The 22,629-nt window shown below is 43.2% G+C and overlaps 1 protein-coding gene across 2 annotated transcripts in view; it reads left to right on the top strand.

Annotated features, from left to right (window-relative positions):
- The window catches only part of CARHSP1 (calcium regulated heat stable protein 1), a 1,067,514-nt gene that overhangs the window by 434,620 nt on the left and 610,265 nt on the right, over positions 1-22,629 (top strand). Inside the window, exon 5 of one of the 2 annotated variants that reach the window (XR_007492870.1) lies at positions 5,899-5,908. The exons of the other annotated variant lie outside the window; for it this stretch is intronic. The gene's annotated coding sequence lies outside the window, so the exon portion shown is untranslated. Of the gene's footprint in view, positions 1-5,898; positions 5,909-22,629 lie in introns of those variants that run through there. 2 annotated transcript variants of the gene reach the window in all.

Below are 22,629 nucleotides of genomic sequence, written 5' to 3'. Positions count from 1 at the left end.
CCTTTTTGATCTTGCTGCCTTTAGTATTCTATCCACATCTGCAGAATTCATCATTGTGACTATGATGTGCCTTGTGGTATTTTTCTTTGGATCTCTTTTAGCTGATGCTCTTTGGGTATCCAGGATGTTGTTGCATGCACTTTTAGCTCTGGGAACTTATCTTCAGTGATGTCCTTGACTGTTGATTTTCCTGGGAATTTTCTACCTGGGTCTCTGGGACTCCAATGATTCTTACGTTGTTTCTGTTGAATTTATTTGCTCATTTATTTTAAGGCTCATTTCCAATCTCTTCTGTTGTATGGAGGTGATATGCAACTCATCTTCCAGCTAACCGATTCTGTACTCAGCTGCTGTTACTCTGCTGGTGAGGCCTTCCAGTGAGTTTTTCACTTTGCCTACCAAGTTTTTCCACCCTGTTAGTTCAGTTTGAATTTTTCCTATTTCTACTTTAATATCTTCTTGAGTGTTGGTTGTGGTTTATTTGGTTTGTTCCATGCTTTCTTTAAGTTCTTTGGGTATCCTCCATATTTCTTCTCTAAAGTTCTTATCTGAGAGGCTATGTAGGTGGTTGGTACTTGTCAGGTTATCAGAGCCACCATCTTCATTCTAAGCATGGAGAAGGTCTGCATGGTTTTCCCATTGTCATGATTGCAGTCTGTTTTACACAGTTTGTGCTGGGATTTATTGAAAAGTGTGTGGCCATGATGTAAAAATGACTCAGTGAGGGACAAGTTCACATGGCCAGTGATGGAATTCCAGATACTTGGAGGCCAAAGCTTTTCCCTGGTCTTCTCCCTCAGGGTGGGTCCAGCTTACATGCCAGGTAATGTGGCCTCACATGGTTGACTTACGAGTGCACCATGGTTCTTTCCCAACACATCCCTTGTGGAGGCAATTGAGGTGTATGTGTTTCAGGGCTGAGGGGATTCTGACCCCCAAGATCAGAGCTGGTCTGGCTGCACTTATTCCTCAGCATTGCCACCTTCTGCCTTTCTTGAGAGAGATACTTGCCTCTCTGCCACAACTCCTTTAAATCACTGAACAAAGATTTGTGTCTGACCAGTCAGAATGACCTGTTCAATAAATCCCAATAATCTATAATTTGTGGGAATTTGCCTCTCATGCAACAGGAGCAAGAGGAAGCTATATTATTTATTTATTTAATTTATTAGAAAGGAGGAGAAATAAACTTATCAAGAGGTTGATAGGCTTGGATTGAGTCTCACAGGAGCAAGTGGACAGAGCATTGTCCCCTCAAGCCTTCTCCAGCTTCTAGGTGGTGCCATTATGCCAGAGAAACCCAAGCACCCCACTTGGGACGCCCACCAAAAAGCTCCCAAGACACCTCCCCACCGCCCTGTTGGGGAAACTTGCATCTTCCAGACAGGATCTGCTCTAAAGGTAGCTGGGAGTGTAGGACATGGCTGGATTCATGGCCCATGGCTGCTCTCACAAGAAACTCCCAATCATTGGGCTGTATTCTCCATGATTGCAATGTGTCATGGCATTTCCAAGACATCAGTTTCTCAGAGAGGGGCATTAGCAGCCAGCGAACAGAGTGGCTCGTTTTTCAAACTGGGAAACTGTCGTCTACCTCGCTCGGCTCCGGTGAAGCCTGAAGGCGCTGTTTAGTGAGCGCTGGCAGAGACCACAGCTCACCACCGCAGAAACATTGTGTTGTCCTCCTGGGAGGGGGACAGGTGTGGGCTGAGAATGGGCACATGTGTTTGCATGATGACTGGTGTTTGAGCACATGGGATACATGGGGAGACACATACATGAAATTACACATATGTACATATGCAACATTGTAAATAAGGAACACAATAATCACTTGCACACATATGCATAGACATAGATACACACATACACACGAATGCATATATGTACACACATTAAATATACACACAACACAGATTAGTACATGTATGCACATGTACACACGAACACAGGTACACACACATGCACACTAACTTGGACTTTGTGGGCTATCCTCCTTGTTCAGGTTCTCCCACTTCCCACACTTACAATTCACACTTAGGATCTTGTTCCCTCAAACACCTCCTTCACAGAGAGGCATTGCCCCCTGTCCTCCTCATCAGGGCTTGGGACATCCCTTTTCTGGCTCCCCCATTTGTGACATCCAACTTCTCAACTGAAAGTAAGAGGAGGGGCAAGTGCTGAGTGAAGTAGCAAAGGAAACCACCTGAAGGCCAAACCTGGGAGTCAGACAACACCAGCAAACACTCAGGACTAGGTAAGGCAGTTCAGAGCTCGTCCCAGGCATGACCATTGCTCAGGAGCACAAAACTCTTCCACTGGAGATGGAATTCAGGAAGGTGCACCTGATTGGTTGAATTCTGGTCATGTGACCCAAGAGCCACCTTAAGGGCAGCTGGGAGTGTAGGGCATGGCTGGATTCTTGGTCCCTGGCTGCACTTACAAGGTGCCACAACAAGATGGCTGAGAACAACGGACCTTTGTTATGTTCAGAGTCTGTGGGAAAGTTTCTGTAAAAATCTCCTGGGTTTGTGTCCACCTCCCAACAACTAGGTCAATACCAAGAAGAAGACCAGGGGGACTCTCTCTCTGCACACCTATGGATCTCCTGCAACTCAAGGACAGTTCCTGGGGGATGGGAGTCTGCGATTACTGTAATGTATTTATTCAGATGCCATAAGTGGGCTCAGCTTTGGACAGACCAGGTAGATTACAGGCTTCAGAACCCAACATCTCCATGATGAGTTTGACCCTTAAACCTAACACTTGCATAGACAGCCACCCCCTGCCCAGCCCCAGAAAACCCTCCTCATGCTTAGGGGCTCAGAGCTCATGGCTATATTTTCAGAGAAACAGAGTATTTGTGGGTCACCCTCAAATAGTGGCACATGGTGTGCAGGCTCTACACACATGAATCTGAGGAGGATACCCCAGGATGCATGGGATTCCACCTGGAACGTTAGCGCTGATATCACGTTCCCATTAATAATTGTTCAATTCTATTAAATGCTCTATCAATCAGATTAATAAAGGCTACAATAGATAGGGCATTTCACTTGCTAGAATCATTGGCATCTGTGCATATTAAAAATGACAGATGATTAGGATACCCAAAGTTTGGTGGAGTCTGCGAGCTAACAAGGTAGAATTAAAATTTACATCTTGTTCGGGCATAATGAAGATAATTAAAAAGAGTGATAAAACTCTTAGATTAACCCTCATCTCCTCTTGCATAGCGTTTTATTATGCAAATGAAACTTCCAACACTGTAAACTTAATACCAGTTAAGGATATGAATATGTTCTCATTTTCAAAGCACCGAGATATATGGGCATATATAAAATATTTGATTGAGGTTGGAGATGAGGCTGTTTTGCCGTAAAGTCGAAAGCAGTGGCGTGTGTTACAGGGAGCAAAATCCAAACCTTCATTTACTGCAGCCTGAGTTCTGGCCCAGGCTGCCGCCCACATCACTTTCTCAGTGACTTCTGTCTTGTGATTCAGTTCCCATCCCTGCCAATTATGTCACCAAGGACGCACGGGGCCCTAAAGAATGGACACATCTTCTCCTTGGGCAGATTCTTTTCTGCTTTCCTAAATTAAAGGGCACCTCTCAGGGACTTTAAAAAACAGGCCATGCCTTGTTTATCTAGCCCTAAGGCTTGAGGAAAGAAAGATTAGGATGCCCACGGGAGAAGCATTTTTTAAAAGGATCTACTGTTTCGACATGTAATCTCACTCCTCTCCCAGAGTTATTTTTTTCCTCTCACTGATGTTAGAGAGAAGATTAGGATAGCAGGGTCCCTACTATTGGTGTGGAACTAGTTGAAAGAATTTTCTCCTGGTCAATTGAAAGTGCCAGGGTTTTATTTTTCTCCTTTTGTCAGATGTCATGGCTGCCCTTCCAAGCCTTCCCTTTGCAAAGTGCCAGTGCCTGAGCAGTGTGAAAGCAGCCATATTTGCAAGGACAGTCTGATTTTTCTTAGTTAGAAGGTCAAGACAGTTATAGGGAGAAACTGGAGAGAATTGGGGGGGTGTGAGTATGAAAATGGTGGTGGTGGGCTTTCAGGCTCCGGAACTCCAGCAGGATGAAGCAGAGGGAGGAGGAGAGAAATCCAGGAAGGAAGGGAGGCTGATGGAGGAAATTTGGTTGTGGGTGGGAGTGTGGAAACCAACTTTGAGAAGCAAAAATCTCCTTTTGGGTCCAAAGAAAAACAAAGGGGCTTTGACACCCCTAGTCAGGCAGTCTTGAGGGGTCCTAATTTCCTGATAAGAAATAATTTTAGGAATCCAATTTCAGCCAGTTCAGTTCCTAGAATTTGCATAGAAAATAGAAAACTGATCCCATTTCACTTCCTTCCTGATTAAGCCCCTTGGATTGACAAACATATGGGGATTTTGAGAAGTGGTGACTTCCCAGAGTTTAAGGAGCCCCACATTCCACAGTGCTCTCTGCCTTTCTTCTTCAGGTTATGCCTCAATGTTCAAATATACTGGCCAACACTGGCCATGTCAGATCTACCAAACCCAAGAAGCAGGCCCTGGGAACTCAGGATTCCCAGCAACTTGGTCCGAAGACAGCTGATAAGCTGGGTTTGACAATGGCATTCGAGATGTGAGATGTTTCAGTATTGAATCCTGTAATGAGAAATGAATGATATCTGCAGGGTCACTGAATTGGAACTGAACTGAGTGGTGGAGATGCCCAATTGGTGCCCCAGAATTGCTTGTAGTTTGTGTAGGTCACGTGTCCCTTTCCAATTCCACCAGAATTTGGAGGTTACTGCCCAGAAGAGGTGTTTGTGTGTTCTTACCTTGAGCATGGAAAGAATAGTGCCTCTTTAGAAGGAAGTTGGGAGAGGGGCCATTTGTCAATGGATAAGTCTCAGAATTATACTGGTGCATAAAATCCATAAAATCTATATCAGTGTTTGTTTTCATTGCATGTTGACCCAGTCAGCCAGTGACAGTCAACTTCCATCCTCCCAGTGTGTTTGGATTCAAGAAGTTTCCCCCAAGCTGGTGACCATCAAAGAACGGGTCCCAAGCTTATGATAGAGACACTTTTTTTCCATTCCAACAATGCTTATATAGGACAAGAGGAACTGGTAGGGCTATGGACATAGCAGAAGCATAGACAGGGAGGAGTGAGGTGCCAGGGAGAATACAAGCATAAACACTAGGGCTTAGGGATGTTTGGGGAACAACACTCTGGACATTAAAATGGCCTGTTATCTCCTTTAACTGGAGCTCTCTGTGATAGAGGAGGAATGGTTCTGAGCCAAGCTTGAGAGCAAGCAAAAAACATGGGGAGATGGTGCCCCTCTTTGTGCTGTCCTTTCCTGTCCCTGGAGTGGTATCTCCAAAGCTTTTGCCTCAAGGAGAATTCCCAGAATAGTTTGCTCTATAGGGGTCCCGACCCAGAACAATTGCTTTATTGGGTTCCATCTGCTGGGTGTTTCAAGAATAGATACAGAGGGGATCCAATAACTTGTTACTTTCATGATTATTTGCCACCATTGACCTACTTTCTTGATTATGGCAGGAAATATTTAAACCATTTCTTTTGTGCATAAATTTCTAGAATAATAGTCCAGAAGTCCAGCCTCAAAAATGTCATGTGGTTGTTTCTGGGTGATGAGTTTGCATAGGATTTTATTCGCATCTGTTTTCTCCATGTTCGGCAAGGAATACCTGTTACTTGGGTAACAAGACTGGAAAGATGTGCTTTGAAGACTGTTGTAAGAATGTGCTATTATTATTCTCTTGCAGAGCTAGTTCTCAAACCCAGAACCTTGTGCCTGTGAAACATGAGCTCAGCTGCTGAGCTTCTTCACCAGCCTTGGTTCAACTCTTGGCAAAGGCAGGAAAGTCCAAGTCTAGGCATTTCCATTAAATGATGAGGTGGCGGGAAAAGATACTGGATGGTCTTATGACCGGACTAAGGTAGGTCAGACTGTTTAGCTACTCATGGAGGACTGTGTGGACTCTCAGAAAGCCTGGGGAGCATCTGGTTTTCTTTGTTTGATGCTTTTATACCACTTTCTTTTTGCTTTAGTATCTACTATAGGATGAGGAAAAAATAAGTTTTTTAAAGCATATGAATAGTGTTTATTATTAATATTAATATTATTCCTTTTTTTTGGGTGATAGTGGGGGAATCTAGTGGCGCTAGAGATCCAATCTGGGCCCCTCACCCATGCCAAGCATGCTCCCCAGCCCCTCATGCCCAGCCCCAATCCTTTGAAAGGGTCGTACGCCTTAAATCTGGGGTCATCATTGCACTTGCTGGCCTTTGCTTTGTGGCCACGTTTCCCCATTTCTTCCACATCCTTGTGATTGTGTCTGAAAGACAGCGCAGCTCAGAGAAGCTGAATCAATCAGTCATCTGGGGGCAGAGGGCACCTCCTTCTTCTCTCAGCCTACAGGAGTTGGGGTTCAAACTCTTTCATCTCCTCCCCCACGTTACTGGGTGGGGGAGCTTCGGCTTCTGCCAGCCAGCTCCCCTCCTTGTTTGAAATGTCTTACAGGTGAGATCAAGGTTCCCCTTCCTCCGGGCCTGGCATCTGGGCCCCAGCAAGACTTCTCACATCTTGTTTGGCTCTGCTGCCCGGGCCAGCTCTGCGCTCCTTGGCCGCCAGCTCAGACTGCTCCTCAGCCTGCCCGCCCAATCTAGGGTGTTTGAAGATGCGCCTCCGTCCAAGAGCCCGGGGCCTGGCTCTGATGGGAAGACTGGAGGGGTGGAGGGAGGCCTCCGGCGATGCTATCCCCACCTGCAGGTTGCTCCCCCCCCAACCCTCCTGCCTCCAGCAGCAGCGCTGCAGCTCACAAATCAATCGGGCTTGAAACCTGCAAGAGAAGCAGGTGCTAAAACCCTGAGAAACAGAAGCTGAAGTCAGTGATGGGGTGCTCTGCGCACCTCCCAAGGGGGAAACAGCAGGAAGAAGGGCTCTTTGTGGCTCTCCGGACCAGGAGCTCCCTGTGACCTGTAGGCCTGTGAGCATGCACACACACCCATGCACATTCACACCTACACACATAAACACATACACCGAAAACATCACACACCAAACATAAACACCGCCCACACATACAATAGCATATCAATCACATCACACAAACCACACACAACAGTTACACACATTATACAAACCATATCCATACCCCCCTACATAATACACACACCACATATCCACCTCACACAAACCAGGCACACATTACATACATAACACACACATACGTAGGGTCACATACTCCTTCAGGACTTTGTTCCTGTTACTTGCTTCTAAAAGAAGCATTGTTCTCATTTCTCTGGCTTTTCGTTCATTCTCTCTTCTCTACCCTATGGGATTCCCTTCCAGGTCACCACTTCTGGCCTGCTGGCTTCCTGCTCTGCATCTAGCCTGGCTTTCCCTTCTGCCTGGTCCTTATCCATCCTCTGCAGTCCTGAGCACCCACATCTAACCCTCAGCTTCCTGCTGGCACCCAACCCATAGACATCCTTCTCCCACTGGATCCTTCCCTTCCCACCTCTGAGACTCCATGACAACTGAGTGAGGATCAAAGGGCTTTTTTTCCCAAAACTTTTCACTTATTCTCACCTGCTGCATGCCCCACCACCCAGCAATCTTTGGAGACTTCAACCTTGTTCATTTGGAGACCAAAAAAAACCAACATTGAACATGGTCCTGCACGATGGACCAGCCCCCTCGGTGCTGATCTCAGCTCTGCACCCTTATCGCGCCCTCCCTGCTGTGCCTCTCCCCTCCTCTGCTCACAACTCAGTGATCAGTGGGCCTGCGAAGCCCATCCATCTGGCAGCTGCCACGCAGCACCCGGGAGCCCGACAGTTCCCGATTCTGCTTCTGTATCGTTCAGCAACTTGTGTTTCCCTCGGAGGTCAGCCCAAAGGTCTGCGTGTCGTGTTTCTCATTTCTGCTTGTCGCGGAGATCTCGCCAGTGCATCTATCAAAGTAATCATCACAGGCCTGATGTGAGAGTATGGGTCCTCTCATATTTTTCATTACTCGATAATTTATTAATATCCTTCCCGAGCAGCACTAGATTTATCTTGATAAAAGTGCTATCAGTGGTGACACAGGCAGTACTGTTGGGATGCTCAGGGAAGACGTGGCTGCTCACCTTTCTCACCCCTTAATGCGCCCAGGAACCCAACCGGGGGACTTGCTGAGACCCCAAACATTTGATCATCTTGATCAAATTGACCCAGAGCGGCTGCTCAGGGAATGCCCCCTGAGCCCCCTCTTTCCTCTGTTGTGAGAATGCAGACTGCTCCCCTCTCAGCTGGGAAAAGCAGGTAGCAGCCGGCGGGGCGCAGAGGGGTGGCAGATAAATCACCTTCAAAGACTTCACTGTTTATCTCGCTTCTGAAATCGAGCATCTGAGGTGAACAGCTTCACTCCTCAGCCCAAGAGGGATTTCTGGGGGTGAGGGGGTGTGGGGAGATGGATGTGCAAAGAGTTTCTGGGAACAAGTTTAGGATAGAAGGAAGCTTCAGGACTTAGAAGACTCAGAATGGTTTCAGCAACCCCCAAGGTCTGTTCTCCTTTTTGTCATCCTCTCTCAAAGGAAAGGACAAACAGTTCCTTCCTCCTTCTTTGCTCAGGATGTACCAAAACAACAACAACAAAACAATTTTTTGGGGGGGAGGAGCTGAAGTGATAGTACAGCAGGGAGGGCATTTGCCTTGCATGTGGCCAACCCAATTTCGATCCCCAACATCCCATATAATCCCCAAGCCTGCCAAAAGTGTTTTCTGAGCACAGAACCAGGAGTAATAATCCCTGAGAGCTGCTGGGTGTGGCCCAAAAGCAAACAGACAAACTTTAGGGGCTGGGTAACTTGCTTGAAACATTGCGGACATAAAGGGGTGCATCTGAGACAAAAGAACATTCTCAGATAGTTGAACTGCCACAATCCAGAAAAACTCCTTTAGAAATTGGATTTTGGGCCCGGAGAGATAGCACAGCGGCGTTTGCCTTGCAAGCAGCCGATCCAGGACCAAAGGCGGTTGGTTCGAATCCCGGTGTCCCATATGGTCCCCCGTGCCTGCCAGGAGCTATTTCTGAGCAGACAGCCAGGAGTGACCCCTGAGCACTGCCAGGTGTGGCCCAAAAAAACCAAAACAACAAAAAAAAGAAATTGGATTTTATGGTTTGTATCTATCCACATTGTCACCTCACCTGCAAAAGATAAAAGAGTAAATCGTTGGAAACACTCAAAGCTCTTTCAGAGGTGACTCAAAGGGTGCCAAGACATCCTGGAGGTGCAGCTATGTGTGACACTGTTGGCCAACCTAGTCCACAATGACTGGACCTCCAAAAGGAGGATAAAGGCATAAACCCAAAACTTGCAGCCCTTCCTCTCAGCATGTCCCTTCCTGGGCACCTAGAAGGAGTGTTTCCATGTTTGTTTTGAAATATTATGATAAGCGTGAAACATCTGTTTCCCTAGAAGAGGAAAATAAATGGAATAAAGTTGATATAGTCATTCAGTGGAATATTACTAAGTCAGGCAAAAGAAGCAAAACACAGGTGCTGAAATGGAGTGGTATATGTTCTGTGATAAGCAGCAATGGCAGAGTCACTTTTGTAAAATGTAGCTGTTGTCAAGGCCTTGAAGGTTCCTTGAAGAACCATGGGAATTTCTTGTGAAAGGGAGGAAGAGAGAGGAAGATGTAAAACTCTGCCCCTGATTCAGTTGGGGACGTGTGATTCCTGGTGATTACTACTCAAGATAGGTCCATCTTTGGGGAGCATTTTGTTTTTGGGTCCCAGAGTAGAGGGGTCACAGAAAGGCATGTCCAGGGGGAAATAATGCTTCCAAGAGATGCTGTGATCTCAGGAAAGGTGAAATGTGATGTGTCTCACTGATGTGATGTTCAGTGTTGGGGTTTTTTGGTCTCCAAATGAACAAGGTTGAAGTCTCCAAAGATTGCTGGGTGGTGGGGCATGCAGCAGGTGAAAATAACTGATGTGAGACACAGTGATACAACCAGTACAGACAGGGCAGTAGGAATTTGGGAATTCCTCTCCCTGCACTACAGGTGCTGGTCTTCATTGGCCACTTGACTGTCTTTGTTACCTCATCCTTTTTAAATAATCTGTAATGATGCATTCCATATTTGTGGAAGGAACCCCTGGAAACCCAATAACCTCTGCATCCTGGGGCATTCCCCCTTCCTGGTCCCTTGTTTGGTTACATTTTTACTCTCTATAGCTCTGCTCAGGTACAACTTCAGGTTTTTTAGAAGTCTTGTTAGCACTTGTCTCTGAACATTTCTAAGACTCTGGGTGCTTTTTGTATTACCCCTAAAATGATATTGCACCGAGACTCCTGAATCTTCCTTCATTCTCTCCATAAAGAAGAAAGCTATGATTGTGTGCCTGTGTGTGTGAGAAAGTGTGTGTTTGAGTATGTGTACATCTGACTGCCTCAGGAGACTGTACTAACCCTAACAGTACATGCTCTATCCAGCAAAGCCAATTTTCATACCCACCATCCCCCTGATGCTTTGAGAAAGAAGAAAGAATGAATCTGCTGTTATTTCCCAATTATAGAAAATTAACCTGTAGAAAAACTGACAGCTGGGGACTATGAATGCTGCAAGGGTGGGTCTTGGTGGTGGTGATGGTGGGTGGGGGGTTGAAGGTTCAAATCCTTCTTAGCCTCAATGATCAACTGTTAGATTACACCTTGTTTTACCCAAAACTAAGATCAGGTTCCTTTGTATCTGTTTGTTTACAACTCGGTTTTACTCCAAAACAGAGATTGTCTTACATATAAACCTGGGTAAAATCTCAGGATAGCCTGAACTATCTGTGCTTATTCCTCCATCCTGGAGGTGGCCCTCTGTACTCAATAAAATGTCAGTTCTGGCAGGCAGGTAGCTCTTGATATGAGATAGAAGATTGCTAGACTTCATGTGTTTCATACTCAGCCTGGTTTGGATTACATTTCATGCATGACCCGTGCTTCATACCCGTTCACCCAGGGGTTGGAAATATGGCACACGTGGGTGATTTTTACAAATAAACCATAGCCTATCTAATTAAGCTACTTGCACTCACCTCCAGGAAGTCCTTTCTCTCAAGTTCTGTGGAGTTTCCATTTTATACCACCCTCCTCCTTTTACTATTTAAATGGGGAACATGCCCCAGTGGCCACGTCTGGGAACCAGTGACTCCAGGTGCCTTGGAAATGAGCCGGTTCTTTTGGTGCTGATTTCAATTCTGAGGATGGCATCAGCCTCCTGGACAGATGGCCAATGACACCGGAGCACTCTGAGAGCGCATATGTCAGCAGTGACAGAGCGTTTCAGCTGTGACTGGAGCTGGGACAGTCGTCCAAATGTTGGGCCATTTGTCACCATGGCTGATTCCATAAAAGCAGTGATGAGGGCACAGACGGGAGGGTGGCAGTTCATGATATCTAAGCAAGGCCAGGGAAACCAGTACATACCACATTTAAGATGCAGTGGAGATGGAATAGTCAAGGGCTTTGTCTCTTTGGGGAAAGAAGCCCTTTCTCTACTCCAAACCGTCTCCATGAATAGTTTTCCTGTCTTTGGTGAAATTCTCTCTCCTCCAGACATCCCAGCAGAATGAAGAAAAGTATTCACAGGGCTCCTATCTTCCTGCTCCCCCAATTCTTGGCTGGGTGGTGTAGGGGAGGTTGTTAGCTAGACTTGAGTATACCTCTCCTTTCCTTCCAGTATCTTGAACTTGAAAGGAAGTGTCAGCCATCACATAATGCCATGGCCCGACTCTACAAAGCAGGATCCAGCTTTTCCAATGCCTAAAATGTGTGTCTCTGAGGCCCCAGTAGCGATTTTTCTATTTTCTAGAGCAACGGTTTCCCATCAGGTGTGATGCTAACCACACACTAGCTCCTGAAACCCCCAGTGTCTCCAGGCATTGTTATATGAATAAGAAAAGGACCCAAGACTTATAAACATCCTAAATCAGGAAGCAGGAGCTTAGTGATGTCTGACTCAACCTCAAGAAAGAAGGGAATCTAAGTCTGTACCTCACTCTTCATATCATAAAGCATCACAGCTCCTGTGTAGAACAGTGTGTTTCAGAATAAGTTGGGCATAACTGGGGGAAGAGTACTGTATGGCCTCTAGGGTGCATCTCTATTGGGTATGTCACTATATATCTAACAGCACCCAAGACAGCCCCCCCAGTCCCCACAACAGAAAATGATCCAGCAAACAGAGACCAAGAATAAAAATTAATGCACTTCTTTGTTCCCATCATCTCATTTGTACTTCTTGTGCTCTGAACACTGAGGGACTCATATAAGGAGGCTTTGTTGGAAAGGAGGTTCCTCTGAGATACTGATTATACCTTCCTGGGGGTGTCCAATATGTAAATTGCTGTGGAATGTGAGAGGTAAGAGATGAAGTGAAAGGAGGTTCTCCAGTAGTTGGGACCTGAAAATTCCTCCCAGAAGCAATTCGAGCTGCATCTTTTCACTTTTATGAGTGCTGGGAATGTTTTTATTCAGCACCAGTGCATAGGACTTGGGGCTCCCTGGAAAAGAGGGAGAGAAATAGAAGCAGCCACTCAGGCTTGGGATTCAGCGAGGGAAGGGAATGAGCAGGTGCAGGAAGGCCATTTGGGTAATGAAGAGAAGTTGGTTTTTGTGAAGACCTTAGGGTTGCTGAGATACTCAGTTCTGTTTACTGAGTCTCAGCTAGAAAAGAGTGGCTGGAACAGAAAAGATACAGTCAATATGGCTTAGGAAGCAGTAGGAGGAAAGAGATTTAGACCCAAGTTTAGTGCATTGATGGGGCCCGGTGCACACTCTTTCATTTATTTTGTGCTACGATTTATTTTGTATATGAACTTGGGCCATGGACAGTGCTTAGGGATGAGATTAAAGTTTAACTCAGTAGATCTCAGTGAAGTAGACTGTCCTAAAATGGACATGCTTTTATTAAAAAAGATGAAGACCTTACTTGAGTTTAAAACTTGACCTTATTTTTTTTTTTTTTTTTTAAGAATTATAGCAATTCACCTGCTCTAGCTCCTCTCCGGGTCCTTACTCACAATCTCAGATAGAAAAACCACCTTTTCCTGGGCCTTCAGAAAGCCAGATCTCAGCTGGGAACTCTACCATTGGTTTTCTCCAGAGGCCTGCTGCTTGCAAACTCAGGCTGGAGACTTGTCATTCTCCAGAGGCCTGTGAATCAGTTCCTTACACTCACCACAATCTCTCTGTGTGCATCTATTGGCTTTCTTTCCTGTTGGCTCTGTTTTCCAAAGTACTCTGACTCATTCTGTATCAGATTCTGCTGTGTGCATGGTAATTGGCTGGGTCTGCATATGATCCCACATAGGAAAAGCCAAGTTTGGTGAGATCAGGAGAGCAAGTGTCCCTGGGACACCGGTAGGAGAGGGATGAGACCATACTGTACAAGGGCAGTCGACCTCTGACCCTGTGCTCTGAGAAGGTGAATGCATAACCGAGTGAGCATCATGTAACTGTATCAGCACTTTTTACTTCCTCATAAAACATTCATTCAATTTTGAGAACAAAACTGTCCTTTCTCTAGAATAAGAAAGCGACACTAAAAAAAATGAAAAGCCAAATTCAGATCTTATTTTGTATTGTGATTAGTGAAATGTGATTAGAAATATATTTCAGGACTCAAGTTTCTTTTTTCTAATGGGGGATGCTCCTTGGGCTACTATCAAGGTCAACAAATTTGTCCCTTGATAGCAATATTTCTACTCCAATTTGCCTCAACAGGCTTAGTCAATGAAGGGTGGACTCAAGTTAACTTCCCAGCATCTAGAAATTACTAATTGCACACTCAAGGTCTGTCTAGAAAGGCAAAGGCATATAGGTGATGTATGACACTCCACGTTAGCATTTGTGAAATGGGTGTAGACATCCATTTATAGAAATACTGCAAGACACAAATAAAATATAGTCATGATCTTGATGATCACAAACACTGTGTCCCATGCTGAGTAATTTAAGTTCATGTTGTTGCTCCATGCCAACATAATACTGTGAAGGTCATCATCTGTATTTTTTCACGCAGAAGTTAGTTACTCCATCTGTCAGTCACAACCATGGCACAGAAACTCAGGTCACGTTCAACCCAGACACTTGGGGCAAGAAATGTTTTTGCTTGTTCATTTTGTTTTGGGGCCATATTGGGTGGTGATCAGAGCTTATTTTTGGCTCTGCATTCAGAGATCACTCCAGGCAGGATGCAGTGGCCTATATGGGAGTTGCCAGGGTGAACTTAGGTTGGCTACAATGCAAGGCAAGTGCATTGCCTGTTATATTATCTCTCAAGCTCCAGTAAATGGTAGTTATATGTGTAAGTTCTTCCTCACAGCAGTTGCAGAGTAATATAGAGGCAATGAAGATTAATGCTCATACTTTCCCCCTTCATCTTACCTCTTGAATAACACAAATCCTGAAAAGAAGTCTTTAGGTAAACAGATCTTTCATCAAATTTTTGGAGGTCTAGAGTTACTTAGAGTACTGGACTCAGTGAATCATCAAGAGGAGTTTAATGGATAATGAAGTATTTAAGATCTGGATCTGGAATCAGGTATCAATTTCTCAAACTCAGAAACAGGGGCAATATGGTTGTCACTGCATGGATCTGAATTCAGAGTGGAGAGGTACAGGGCCTATGGTACTGGCAACAGACACCTAAAGCAATGACAGTGAACAACAGTCAACCAGAAACTCCAAGTTATCACTTGATTCTATCTAAAATGGACTGTTTTATGTCTCCCAGGAGGGGGTTTATAGTAGAGTAGATTTCTACTCCAGGTAGGTGGGGAAATAAAGTCACAAGCTAGGAAGCAAGTTACTAGAGACTCTTCTCACCAATTATTTAGCATTAAAAAGTCTCTAAAACTCCAATCAGTGGTATCACTGAAACTGTGTCAGGGATGATCCACACAATGACCTCAGCTTCTGTGGCACCATAACAGAGACAAAGAATAATGACAGAGGAAAACTCAACAAGGTTAGCCACGATTGAACCCCAAAGGGAGGCAGAAGTCCTTCTGTGGAGAGTAATGATGGCGCAGTTGAAACCCATTGTAGGACCAAATGGTTAAGCCAAGACAGAGAGGTGGACACATTTGTAACTCTTCCCTGTGCCTTTGTTAGCCAGGGTAAGTCTCTTCTAGATGTTGAGATTGCACTAAGTTTATAGAACCCTATTTGGATGCACCAAAAGGAAATAAATTTATCTCATCTTGGGTTCTTTCTCCCACAGGAAAAGGCTTACTTACCCCTTAAACCAATTCCCATACAAGTCCAGGTATAGCTCCTATGAAGTTTCAGTCTCTTATTTACAAGGAAGCCATGTTGAGGTAGACCAGAAGGCTCATCCACCAAGAGCAAATTCCAATTTGGTTTCTCCAGTAACATACTCGACTCCTTGAGCCCTTTTTCTGAGGAAAAGTGGACACTCAATACGCCCTTTTTACTTGATTCCTTTGATGTTTCAATGACATAATGATCACAGATTACCTCACAGGCTTCTGGGTGCTCAGAAAATGGTAATTTTCTAACACCTTGCTGCAAATCTAGGGAAACTGAACAGACATTGATTTTGGCCCAGACAGTAGATACTCGGAGCCTGCCCACCTCTCTCATCTTCAATTCAGTTTCCTGACTTTCCACATGCCTTCCTAAGCCTCTGCTATTCCAACTTCCCATTGACGCATCTTCCGATTACATGCTTCCCCACTCTTACATTCTCCAACCTGACTTGACTTTATCTAAGACATCCCTCCAGACCTGTCTATGATTAGATCAGCCCCTTCCCAGAGCTATCATTCTTTGCATGTAGTCACCTTGGCCAAGCTGTTGCACTGTTCAGAGAGATGCACTCTGTCACATGCAACAATGCCTTTGGGAAAATAGCAAAGATGTTTGTCCCCCAATCCCATCTCCATGCAGGCAAGAAGCCAGTATTCATAATAGATACCTCAGCGACCATCTTGTGAAGAAAAAAAGGGTACATCTCATTTCTTAGAGCTTTAGTAAGCCAAGAGATCCAAGAACAGATTCTCATCTCAATGGATTATCTCAGAACTCGGAAAAATGGCTGAGAGTCATCGGGTTTCAGGGTGAAGCAAGGCTTTCTTCTAAGTGATGAGGGGGGTTATCAAAGAGGATGGGATTGTGGAGTTTGCCTGATGCAGAAGAGAAGAAATGTCATGATATGCAAATGTACTGAAACAGTCTCAAAAACAAGTCCTTGTGTTGGTAATGTGTGTTTGTGTGTGTGTGTGTGTGTGTGTGTGTGTGTGATTCTCAGAAGAAAAGGCAGGGATGTAAATGGGGTACCTTATACGAACTAGAAGAAATACAGGGAAAGAGGGTAGGGCTAGGCAGGAGAAAAGAAAACTAATCAGGAAATCAATGGGAAACTAGTTTTTGGTCCTTGTGCAAGAATTTGAAAGGAACATTGAGGATAGTTGCTTCACTGTGCCAGGCCTGGAGAGGGAAAGACTGTCAACAGAAACCAAAAGCAGAGCTGAGTGATCCAGAGTAGGATATCTTAGAGGTACAGAATTGGGGAGAAAATACAGCAGCGTGTTTCCAAGGAAGAATAGATCAAGCTTAAATTCTCCAGTCCTTACCGTAATACCTAAAGGCAAAATGAAAGCCAGTGAGAGAGTACAGAGGTTATGGTGCTTGCCTTGCATGCAGTTGACCCAAGTTTAATCCCTGACACAGCATATGGTTCCCTGAACCCTGGGTCACTCCTGAGCACAAAGCCAGGAATAAACCTGAACTAGGCTGTTGGGTGTGCTCCAAGTATCTGGCCCCATTACCAATAATAATTTAAAAACAAAAAAAAAAAAGACAAATTTTTCCTGAGTTCCAAGAATATCCTTATTGAAGTGGTCCATCCAATAGTGAATTCTCAGAGACATTAGCTGGAGGCTTTATAAGGAACAAGTGAAGGAGTTAAAATTCACAGGCATAAAGGATTGGGGATTATATGGGCTTGAACTATAGGCAAGGTTGAAATACATTCAAGAAAGCAGTCAAGACTAGTGAACCAGAAAGTCTCTGCTCACTTATGATAAAATATTGAGTTAATACCAAATAAAAGATTCAAATAGACTTGTTCTGGTTCTTTAGAAAGTCTCTCTAAAATAATGCCCCTAGCACCACCCTCCCTCACCATTAAAAAAAAAACACCACTTTTTACAAATAAAGTATTTCCTTTAGCAAGGAAGATTGGCTCTGGGAAGTAAGCAGCTTAGTTTGAAGGAAAAAGATAGGAGAGAAACCCAATTTCTGAATTCAGAATTGTTCTTGGAACTGGTTTTAGGAAGCCTGCCTTGCAAACAAGATGTACCATTCCTTGAATAAAGGCATATGTGGGTTTCCCAAACGCAAACTTGCCTTGAACGCAAAAATGCATATGACTTTAGTGGAAGAAATAAAAAATTTACTTGACAGTTGCAGTAAATTTTCTCAGAAAGTGTTAGAAAAGCAGTGGTCCGGACAAAAGGGACATCTATTTTTTAAAGGGGACAAAAGGGAATGCTCAGTGGTTGGAGAAATCTGAAGGGCATTATAGAAGACATGGCATTTGAGGTAACTCTTGAGAGATCAATATAAGTTCATCATTTTGAAAAATGCCTACAGCTTGGTGAACTACTGCTGGAATGGAGAAGTCCGGCCCACTGCAGAGGTATCTGGAAAACCGTGGAGAGGCAGAAGTTAGTTAGGCTGGAGGAAGGCAAAGTGGCTGAGCTGAAGATCAGGGAGCTCTCAGCATATAGACAAAAGTTGTGACATTTCTCTTGATTTCTGAATTCACCAATATTGTTTGTAAACAATAGGGTCATAAGGGTCATAAGGGTAGGAAGTAGTAAGTACTTTTCAATCCAGAGGAAACAAGAATCAAATAAAGACCAATCCTTTTTCTCCCACCTGGGAAAAAATTAGGCCCAGGAAAGGTTTCCTTATTCCTAATTTTCTGGGGATGTTCTGCAAACAGGGTATCTTCAAACAATCAGGACTCATTCTGGGGAGCAAGAATTCAGAAAGTCAGTGCTAAGGATCAGAAAGATTCATTTCTTCTAGAAACTTTGCTGGCAGTCCTGACAGCTCCTTGGTTTATATCTGTTTTTGGACAATTTTGTCGTGTTGATAAAATCTTTTCTTCTATGCCTCTGAAGTGTCTCCTTTAAGAACATTTAAGTCCTTTAAGTTAAACTTATGGGTATCAGAGGTTGAGACTCATCTCTTTTTGGAGGGTAGTTATAGAGGCTAACATTGTTCAACCTACTCTAATTTGTTCTTCCCAACATTCGCCCTTCCAATGGGAAAGTGACTATATAATATTAGAATGAAAAATTTGTGTGGTCAACTGTACTCTTTACCGACAACAGAGCTTGAGGCAAGGATTAAGTGCTGACACTTTGAGTGCTAGGAAAGAGGAACGTGGGAGGTCAGAAACCATATAGAGTGATACTATGCCTGCCTGAGGATGAGGACTACTACTTAAGCAAAGATATAACCGAGGAGGGGGGTCTGAAAAAGTTCAGTAGCAAGCATATTTGCAAAAATTATTGTATCACCAATGAATTCATTAAAACAATAGCAGAAGGTTTTTTTTCTTTTAAGGATAAGAGTTAAAGAAATATAGTAAAAAAAAAAAGGTGTTAGAATGGCCATTGTTGTTGTTTGCATAGGCCCAGAAAATTATGGAGGAAATATAAAGGGAAAGCCTTGGCCTAAATACAGGGATACCTTACCTCTGAGTATTCTGGCATAAGACCAACTCTGGGCTTCAGGCATCCTAGGTTGTCTTACGCCTGAGTCATTCTCTGTGGTCCCAGTAAAAGCTTTTTGCACAATCGCTGTTGTTGGTGTCAGGTGTCTGTAGTTAGAGATCCTGGTTTCTGTGCATACCCTACATCAAAGTCAGGATGATATGGAGCAGCCTCTGGTTTCACCTCACCATTAGAGAGGAATGCAGAGAGCCCTGCCTTGAAAGTAAGTTGTTGCTGTTGCTAAGTTGTCTGGGTGTTAAAAGAACCCTCTTTGGAGTAAATAGATGCCAGGGCAGCAGTAGGGTCTTCCCTGGTAGAGGTTTGCTTCCTGGTGATGTTATAGACAACCGCTGTTGTTTCTGTAGATGGTATCCATGATTCAGGGGTGAATGAACAATGCCTGTTTTTCTGAGGCCTAAACCAAGTCATTATGACAATGTTCAGTGTGTAAGGCCCCGCTGCATTACAAAACTTGTGTGTTCCTACCTCTATTAGATAAGAACTTGTTTGCATATGTAATATTTTCCCATTTTAAAGTGCCTACGCAAAAAAAAGAACACAGTAATACAATAATATCACAGGTATTATTGGTGCATATAGGGGCCAAAGGAACAAGTCCAACAATTCCCGTAACTTGGTTCTAACATGAACTCTAAACAGAGAGACTTTTCTACCAGAATATCTGATTGAACAGATCACACACACATACACACACACACACACACACACACACACAATTCCCGTAACTTGGTTCTAACATGAACTCTAAACAGAGAGACTTTTCTACCAGAATACCTGATTGAACAGATCACACACACACACACACACACACACACACACACACACACACACACACACACACACACACACAATTCCCGTAACTTGGTTCTAACATGAACTCTAAACAGAGAGACTTTTCTACCAGAATACCTGATTGAACAGATCACACACACACACACACACACACACACACACACACACACACACACACACACACACCCCAAACAATGGAGAAAATTGTCACTATATAAGAAAGATATTCAATAACGGTTATACCTGTTAAGGGAATACATCTAAAGAAATATTCAAAGGAGATATACCTGTCCCTTTTAAGTCTTTAGAAATAGTTGGTGTGTGTGTATAAAATCCATAGCATTGCTTTGATCTGTGATTTGACCCCTTGTGGAGTCTAAAAAAGGGCTCCCAGCAGTCCCATATCAGAAAATGTCCTCGATCAGGGGACTTCTCAGAAACCAAGTCTGGTAGCAAGAAAAGGTCCACAGTGAAGGGTGGTGGAGTAAAGGAGCCCGCTAAGAGTAATTCAATAGCAACAGAGTATTGGTTTCTTCTGGGGCTGAGAGTATCTTTTCACTTTGGGAGCTGGTTGACAGCTGTCAGCAGAGAAACTTTTCTTTTTTTTTTAAATCTTTATTTAAGCACCATTATTACAAGCATGTTCATAGGAGAAACTTTCTAAGGAGAGTTCTAAGAAGGAACATTACCACCTCAAAGGAGACTCCATAGCAGAGGATGGAAGGGAACTCATTCCCCCAGCAATTTTCATCACCCACTTCTGTTCATTCTGGGCCTCCATATGGGAAGCTAATCTCCATTTTAGTTAGAACAATATATCATTGTACTTGACTGACCTTCAGGAGCTGAATCCATTTTTTAGAAAGTGTTTTCTATCCAAGACCCCAAAACTTTAGAATTAGCCCACTTGGTAGGAAGCTCATGCAGGTCCAAGACTTCAAACTTGACCCCAGCTTCCCAACTCACACAGAGACATTTTCAAGGTCTCCAGAAAAGATGGTTGTTAGAGATGAGTAGAGGGAAATCTAAAAAGGCGACTCAACCATGTCTGACAGAAGGATCAAGCACACTCTTAATACAACTATTCTCTCTTTTCAGAATTTGTTGCAGAAACAGCTTGTTTTCTAAGATCGTTGGCAGTACAGATGAGTAAGGGGCTAGAGATCCCATTTCTAAACATTTTCCTTTTTATAATAGAGATAATCTAAAATCAAAATCAAGAAATACCCTAGTCTAATTAATTGGCTTAGGGAAATGTAACATTAAATGATATGAGTATCTTTCACCTGAATTATTATTTACTTTCTTTTTTTTTTTGCCTAAGAAGCAGACAGAATAGAGAAATAAAGAAACCCAACCCCCATGTTTTTATTATTATTATTTTTTAATGTGGAATCTTGCTAGATCCATAACAAAGCTCTGGAAGAAATAAAAACTTATGATCAGAACAAGCATTATAGACATTTATGTAAAACTGGAAGCAAAGAGTATTTTCCCATCTGCTCCTAATTCATAACTGGGTTCTCTCTGGTATTGTGACTGAAGTACATTTTTATAATTCATTTCTTGGCTTCCACTGTTGGGGAGTTCTCGTCTTTGTTAATTTCACAACATCAGATGTTCACGAGGAAGTTTCCATTATGACTCAGAGTCAACATGCTATCAATTCCAAGAGGAGCGGATGCGTCCAGATAATGTGGTGCATCGGAGGCTTTAAAATAAAACTGTATTTCTAAACATGCTAGGCTCCAAGAACTATTAGGGAAACTAGGAAATGGTTCAGGGACTGAAAGGGAGGCTCCCATATGCCTCATTCCAGTACACCAGGCCCCATCATGATCCAACAATCTTTTTTGTACTGTGTCTTCAATGAGGCCCAAATCCATTCATTACTCATTAGCAAGGTTAACATTTGACAGAGTTGGAACGGATCACTGTTTGGGTAGAAGGGGGGAGAGAGAAAGTGAAAGGAAGAGGGAGAGAGACAGAGACAGAGAGAGGGTCTGAGGTTAGACCATCACATTTCCCAAGCGATTGGAGAATATTTTTATTACTGAGAGCAAAGATACCATTTTCTAAACTACACACCCAAAATGCACATTATCCAGCAACCCAAAATCTTGCAGACTATCATTTTAAGCAATCAGCTCTGGTTGACATTGGTGAAATATACAAAGGAAGCCTCTATTATGTTGGACCCAAAGGAAACTTATTGTATACGTTAGCTCAATTGAGATTCTTTAGTAAATGTTTTGACCACTTTCCTTTCCATAATGTCACTGAACTTTTGTTCATTTATAGATCTTGGTTCCTCTTGCTAAGTAGTAGCTACCACTGTTTTACTATAAAAACAATATTTGGTTTAGTTCACAGTCTGAGATAACAAAACATCAAAGGAATCTTAGAGAGTATTTTGCAGAATCTTAAGACAATTGAATGAACTGAGTTCATTTCTTTGAAATATTCTAGATCTATTCTTGGAAGATTTGATGACTAAGAAAGTTTTGTAGGTTATGTTTTAACAAAACATTAAAATCATACTTGAGGGGAAACAATGATAACTTGAAAGTGAATTTGGCTTAAAATTGCTTATATTATGTCACAAAGTAATTCTAAATTCAGGCATTCACCCTAAGGAAAGAATACTGATTTGAAGACAATGTTTCATTCTCAAAGTTATTGATTATGGTATTACTTGCAACAGCAAAAAAAATTATAATGAAGCATCATGGTTATAAAAATTGTGGACTACTTATTCTTGGGAAGGAGAATTAAGCTCTTGTCATTTGTTTGAAACTTTACTAGTATGAATATTATATAATAACATGAAACAAAATCTTAGAGAAATTATTATGGCCAGTAAAAACAAAAATTATATTATTGCTAACATAAAGCTTTGTAGCTTTTTTAATGGAAAAGGAGGGAAAAATAAGCAAATCCACCAAACCATGACCTATTTCACCATGAACTATTTCGACAATTTCCAGACTCGATCCTCTCTGCCTGA

Source organism: Suncus etruscus, chromosome 2, assembly GCF_024139225.1.
Source record: "Suncus etruscus isolate mSunEtr1 chromosome 2, mSunEtr1.pri.cur, whole genome shotgun sequence".
Classification (NCBI taxonomy): domain Eukaryota; kingdom Metazoa; phylum Chordata; class Mammalia; order Eulipotyphla; family Soricidae; genus Suncus; species Suncus etruscus.
Note: the sequence above shows the minus strand (reverse complement) of the source record. Positions and strands in the feature narration are given on the sequence as shown.